Genomic DNA, 7,315 nt, shown 5'->3' on the forward strand with positions numbered 1-7,315 from the left:
AAGCTTGAGAGAAAGAATACTAGTCTTTTGCTGTCAGTATTTCTTGATGTCCGACAATAGAATGAAAACTTATATTTATACTACAACTATGAAGTGTATGATCTACCAATTATGCTCCATTGATTACCAATATTAATGCTACAATAAAAGGTAATAAAGGGCAATAAAGCCCAATAAAGGCTGATAAATGCGGGAGGAATCTTGGGGTCTTCTACAACGGTCATATCTTGAATTATTTCTTATCCGCCCATATCTTGAATTACTTCTTATCCGACTACAGATTTGTATCCGATATCAATATCTTATCATGCCACGGGTTTGTATCCGATGTGAACATTGTTAAATCAATGTTAATTAGTCATCCTTGACACGTGTTGCTTTTTAATTCACTCATCTTCTGAGACGGATTTTTACCGTACACAGATAGTCCCCTACTTTTCGGCTATTCAAAATGATGTGACTGGGAAGTGGAAGTTTTTCACTCTCGTTACTGTCTCATTAAAAACTTTACCGAAAAAATCAAATCGGGACAAAAATCGGGTGAAGGAGAAAAGAGTGCAAAACTTAGGGATTCAAATGACAACTCCACCACTTATTATTCTTTCATTGATGATCGATTGGCGCTAAAAAAGTACTACCATCACAAAAAACATGATTTCAGATTTTTAGTATTCACCAGAAAACTTTAATTTTTGAGTTTTGATTCTTGGGTTTTTAGTTATGCCCGAAAACTTTTCTTTAAGTTTCTCACTTATGGGTTTTTAGTTACCCGAAAACTTTACTTTCAGTTTTGACTCTTGGGCTGTTAGTTGTTCCAAAAACTTTTATAACCTTACAGCCTTAGAGACCGAGAATGTTAATGATCAGGAATTTTGTACTTCGAATTTTGATAAAATTCGAAAATTTAATGCTTATGATTAACATTACGATCCGGAAACAAGACATTCGACCTTTAGCTATTTTATTAGATGGCTTCATAAGATAGATCCCTTATGTTTATGGTACTTATGAAGAGGACGTCTCCTGTTCATCCGTACATAATTATTTGGATTTGTAATCCTTTTTTGCTTCAAAGAATGGGCAAATATTAAGAATGATTTTGTTCATTAAAACATATACGAGAATGTTTTGAGACAGTGCAAATTTTGCTTTATTCCACTAATTCACAAGTGTTTGCAACTTTGTATATACGACAATTTACAGAAAATGAACAAAAATACCTTGTAATAATATTACGGCTAGGCAAATATTTATTAGGTCTAGCCGATTCTTTATTCTGCTTTTTTATATTTCTTTTTTTCCTGGGGCTGATTTGGCAGTCCCTAGTCCTTTAATTGGTTGTCCCCAGTCCTTTTTTGAACTCTAGAGCTAGTTCGGGGTAGCTCTAGTATCCTGTACGGATTGTTTAAGGGCCATTTTCAGATGCGTTCAATACTTCTTGTCACAGTTTTTGCTGCTCTGATGCAAGAGTCCCTAACATTCGTAGATATTATTGTCTTTCATCGAAGTTATTTTCTGGCGACTTACTTCGGGTATGCCCCTTTCTCATGTCAAACCGTGATCATGATGGGTATGATTCAAATCGGTGTCTGGAATGCCTCTTATCAAAGTTCAATTGACTTTGATTCCGGGTCGTAGAAGATTTTGATTTTAATTATCCGATCATCTTCTACATGAATCTTTGAGTCATATCTGTTATGAACATCTTCCCGCGTTGTTGCTTGCACCAGACTCTCCTTCAATTTCCTTCAGTATCGGAGCTTGTGGGATTAAGACTCTTGTTAAATGCCTCCGCTGTTAATTCATCCGGTACTGTTGGCAACAACATTCTCTCTTTTTTAAATCGGATGACGAACTTTCGTAGCAAATCAGAGTTTCCTTTAGCGATTCTGAATATATCGATTTTTCTAGCTTGCACTTTTCTTGCTGCAAAATGAACCTTGTTAAAAGAATCTGCAAGCATTTTAAAATAACCAATTGAATGTTTAGGTTAAAGAGAATACCATGTTAAAGCCTCTTTTGTTGATACCATGTTTAAAAAACCAACTGAATGCGGGTTTTGATACCAGTTATTGCAGAAGATCGAGGGTTAACTAGCATACAATCACACACAAAGCAAATAGAGAAGAAAAATCAACGTAAGGATTTAACGAAGTTTGGCTAAGTCTAATCCTCGGGGCAGAAGCAGACAGGGTTTTTCACTATGCTGAGAATAAAAGCACAATACAATCTATTAAATCCCTAACTACAAACGCTATATATAGATCCCAAATAGTCTCAAACATGTAAGAGAAAGGTTCCCCAATTTGACAAAGACAATATCTTTTCTTTTCCCAAATCTTTTAGGACAGTGGGTTTTTCAGAACCTATAGAGATTATGGGTTTCCTAAAAAATACAAGGCATAAAAAATATTTAGATATGGTTCTAAGCTTATTAATACATCATTTTGATGAGAAACACATATCTTCACAATTTTTTTTCTTAGCATGTCTCCACAATTTGAAAACATTTTAAAAATGAAGCTGCCTTTTTCTAACATTGTCAATGGACTGGAAGTATAATCAATTTGTTGTTGATGTGAAGAATACGAGTTATAGTGTTGTCTAATATATCTAGGGGTGGCAAAATTAACCCAAATCCATTTGACTCGCCCAACCTGCCCAAGTTTTAATGGGTTTGAGCTAGAATGATTTCGAAAATGAGTTGTTTTGAGCTAGCTCAAGTTAACCCATCAAAAATCATCAGCCCAAATAGACCCATTATGATGCCCAACTTTGATTCGTAAAATGCTCAATCTTAGAGTTCTACCTTGACCCATGTTCTGAAAAATTAATGTATGACTATAATTATATATTTTTAGTGCATTAATTACTGTACAGTTAGGTGCTTTAATGCTAAACTACACTACATTTGTGTTTATTTGAGTTATTTCATGTGTAGGTACGATGGGGATGAAATTACGAGCAAAAAGAATATTTTGGATGATAAAGTGCAAAAGAAGCAGTGAGCAGGCGTAGCAAGCCAAATAGCTCACGATAGAACAGGCGTGGTGAGTTGTCTTGCTCGCGTTTGAGTGCGCGCCGCCTAGGTTAAGGTGAGATCAAGCTCGAGGAAGAGATAGCGATGCACAGGCTAAGGCGAGGTGGAGCACACCGTACAGCTTGCGGCGCTCTGTCTATAGCAAGGGTTTTCCAAATTTTAAAAGCCTATTTTCGTCTCCTTATTGGGTTTAGACTTGGGCTATTTCATTTAGGTATTTTTCCCTGCACATATAAATAGTCATTAAACACCATTTTGAAGGAGTTTTGGCGACCAGAGGCAAGAATAGCACGTGAAACAACTTTGGGGGAAAAGAATCATCGAGTTCTACATTCCTTCATCGTTTCTTTGTAATTTGTTTATGCAAAATACTTGGAAAATTGTTACTATGAACATGAGTAGCTAAACTTCTAATCTAGTTTTTGATTAAACCTATTGAAGGATGATTTTTCCTTTGAGTTTAATATAAATTCGCCATTTACTTTTCTCTACTTGTTCAACTATATTATTATTGTAGTTGGTTGAAGGGCCCTCAATTGACTGTGTCTATTTAGTGTGTACTGCTCAAGAGAAAGTACGCATTTAGGTAGTTGTTGAACAAAACCACTCCTAATGTATTTGAGAGATCAATAAAGAGGGTTTAAAGGCAGGATTATAGATAACGAAACCTTAGTGCATCATAGTGAGCGGTAAATTAGTGCCAGCTAGTGTAGTTCAAGAGTATACGTCTAGTAAATTGTGGTAGTTTCTCGAGATAGAGCTACACACTCAAAGTACTCACGATTGGTAGATAATACTTGAGTGAATTTATAGGAACCGTTGCGGGGAGATTCCAACAATAGTGAAAATCAAAACCCTAGACCTTTCCAATCTTGTCTACAACATTTGCTTTGTTAGTAGTAAAATTACAACTTTTTTAATTACCTTGCTTTTAGTTAAGTAAACAATCAACTCATTATTCAATATTTCTGATGTTTTATTATTTGGATTCTTACAAAACTAGTGATTGTGATTAATAGGTTAATTCCCTGTGGAATTCAACTCCGGACTTGTAAACCAGATTATATTTGCAATGACCGCTAAACTTCTTAGGAGGCATAGTTGGGCGTGATCAAATTTTAGCGCCGTTAACGGGTAATTAACGGTGTTATTAATTACAACTGAAATAATTGTTAGAATGTGTAGTTTATTTAGCATTCTCGACTTGAAATTCATTATATTGAAAGTCTAACATTTGTAGTCATGTGTGTTACAAGTGCATGCCTAGAAACTCCTCAAGAATTGGTGAATTATACAAAGCGTTACTGGACCCTGAGAAAGCTTTCAAGGCAATAAACCGAGCAAACAAGATAGACAAACAATAACAAAACTCAACAGAGCGAATCGAACTAGACATGGGTAACGTAATAGACAACCCAAACAACAGAAACAATGGGAATGACTCGAACAACCAGGGTTTGGTACCTCTTGTGCCGGAAGCAGCCTTGTATGATTGGGCACAACCTACCGCTAAAAATATGGCAACCGCAATTGCAGTCCCTAATATACAAGCGGAATCATTTCAAATCACAAACAACATGCTACATTTGTTGCATAACAAGGGACTGTTCTTGGGGTCTTACATTGAAGATCCTCAACAACATCTAAAAAATTTCCTGTCGATATGTGTCACACAAAGGCAACCAAATGTGACACTGAAAGTAATAAGGCTGTTGTTTTTCCATTATCGGTGACAGGAGAGGCTCCGACTTGGCTCACTTCACTCCCCATAAACTCTATTATCACTTGGGAGGAATTAGTGAAGCAGTTTTTGAACAAGTTCTTGTCGCGCCCCTTTTTTCTACGAGATCGGGTTTCAACATTTTCTGGGACAACTCCTTTCCGTGAGGGTAGGGAATTGAATTTGAAAGAGTCTCCACCTAACAGATTAAGGTGTGTTAGGGCACCTAGAGCAATTAACTCATATAACCAATTTACATTACGAGAGATCGGGTAAGGTTTCGAAATTACCTTGAGGGGAAGGTATTAGGCACCCCTCGAGGTCCATAATGGTAGGTCCCGGCCAAACTTAAATAAAGCGAATTAGTCTTTAAAGGGAAGAAAACAATTTGGACAGATACAATATTCAACTTATTTTTTTACACAGGAGTATAGGGGGTGGTCCTAAGCTTTTTAGATTATAGGATCATTCCATGCAATGCTTTGCAACTTCCTCAAGTCGGGGTTTTACTCATAGCATTAGCACATGGGCTATCATTTCCTTTATTACCCATTTATTATCTTCAAGTTGTTACTTAAGTGCACTAATTGATTCTAAATCATACCCTGTACGTGCATTACCCGTCCCTTATTTATGGTCCTGGAGGTATTTAGAACTTCTATTTACGGTGGTTCTAGACTAACCTATGTTGCTTAAAATGAGAAAAAGCTAGGCGACAAACAAAAATTCATATAGGACTTCATGTAAAGAACAAATAGGGGCTCACATTGACCTCCACAAGTAGACAACAAATGCACGCAATTAAATCAACAAACTTTGTTAATTTAGGATCCTATAAGCAGAATATCTAGATGAGCAGAACAAAATATAAAAAAGCAGTTTATTAAGGCGAGCATCGGGACATATTGGTTTGCCTACTGATTTTTATGAAGCTTTGAATCTAGGCATTTTCAGGAAATAAGATATCATAGTTTTTAGGCCCAGAATCATTAGCAATCCCTACAGATTTTACCTAAGTGATAACCCAAAATTGGTCAAACTCAGAATTGGTTGACAGAGTCCTATATGGTTTGCCTACGGATTTTTATGAAGCTTTGAATCTGGGCATTTTCAGGAAATAATATATCACAGGTTTTAGGCCCAGAATCATTAGCAATCCATACAGATTTTACCTAAGTGATAACCCAAAATTGGTCAAACTCAGAATTGGTTGACAGAGTCCTATAGGCATGGTTTCTACGGATTATTTAATTATAGACCTATAACATGGTTTCTAAGTGAGTTACTGATTTTAACCCATAAAGGCATGTTTTATCCATTTTAGATCCTATAAGCATGCTTTCTAATTTGCAGAATTGATTTAACTCCTATAGACATGATCTCTAAGTGTTGATTTGATTTAAACCTCTACAAGCATGGTTTCTAAGTTCACAAATTGATTTCACCCTTTGGGCATGACATCTATTAGTTTAAATCCTATAGACATGATTTCTAGGTTTTGAAACTGATTCCTTTTATTCCTATGGTATCTAAGTTGAAACTAATTTTTTTTATTTCCTATAGGCATGGTATCTATTAATCATACGTGGGCAGAATTTTAAGCAACTTGCCAGGAAGGTTATTATTCAAACAGATAGAATCCTATAGACATGGTCATTAATGCATGTAAGTTATTAAATGTGCACGGATCCTATGGACATGATTTTTAATGCAAGGGGTCTATAGATAGAATTTCTAGTATGCGAGTAAAACACAGAACAAAACAATTAGAAAATCCTATAGGCAGGATCCCTAAACAAGTAGTAGCATTTACATGATTCAATCAACATAATGAACCTAGAGGCAGGATTTCTACCCAAGTTTAAAGATATAAGAAAAAAACCCTTGGTTTTACTAATAAGCCCCAAATTTGTTTATTACAGAGATTACTATAGCACAGAATGAATAAATTACATAACAGTATCTATTACACTATAGGGAGCCTTAGCAGGCCCAATATATACTTGGGAACCAGGCCTTCAAACATAGCAACTTTGAAGCATAAAGGAGGATCCATCCATGGCACATAGGATTAGGTTCCTAGTGTGTCAAAGTTCCCAAGGGCCTCAGGGACCCCGGGCAATGCTCACACCAGGACCACACTTAAAGAAACAATTCATAAAAGATTGCAAAACCAGCCCTAATGTGTCAGAGTTCAGAGGAGTCTCAAGGACCCTAGGTAGTGCTCACACTGGGGTGGTAGGAACCTAAATAACAAAGAGTAGAAGTTTGAAATCCAATACATAGAGGGTAGGGGGGACAGGTTTAGACACCAGTACATACAGAATAGCAACAGAACTACACCAATGAACAAACATAATTCATGTTCAGTACATAGTTCGAACAAGTTTGCATTTTGATTAGGCTAGATGCTAATATTAAACAACCATGGATTAAGCACAAAAACAATTAGTAAACAAATAGGACACATGGATTACTCACAAATTGATCACATATTTCTAGCAAAGTTCAGAATAGGAACTGAATTAGGAAGAGTTTCATATTATTGACCATAG

This window comes from Nicotiana sylvestris, chromosome 12 (assembly GCF_000393655.2).
Source record: "Nicotiana sylvestris chromosome 12, ASM39365v2, whole genome shotgun sequence".
Classification (NCBI taxonomy): domain Eukaryota; kingdom Viridiplantae; phylum Streptophyta; class Magnoliopsida; order Solanales; family Solanaceae; genus Nicotiana; species Nicotiana sylvestris.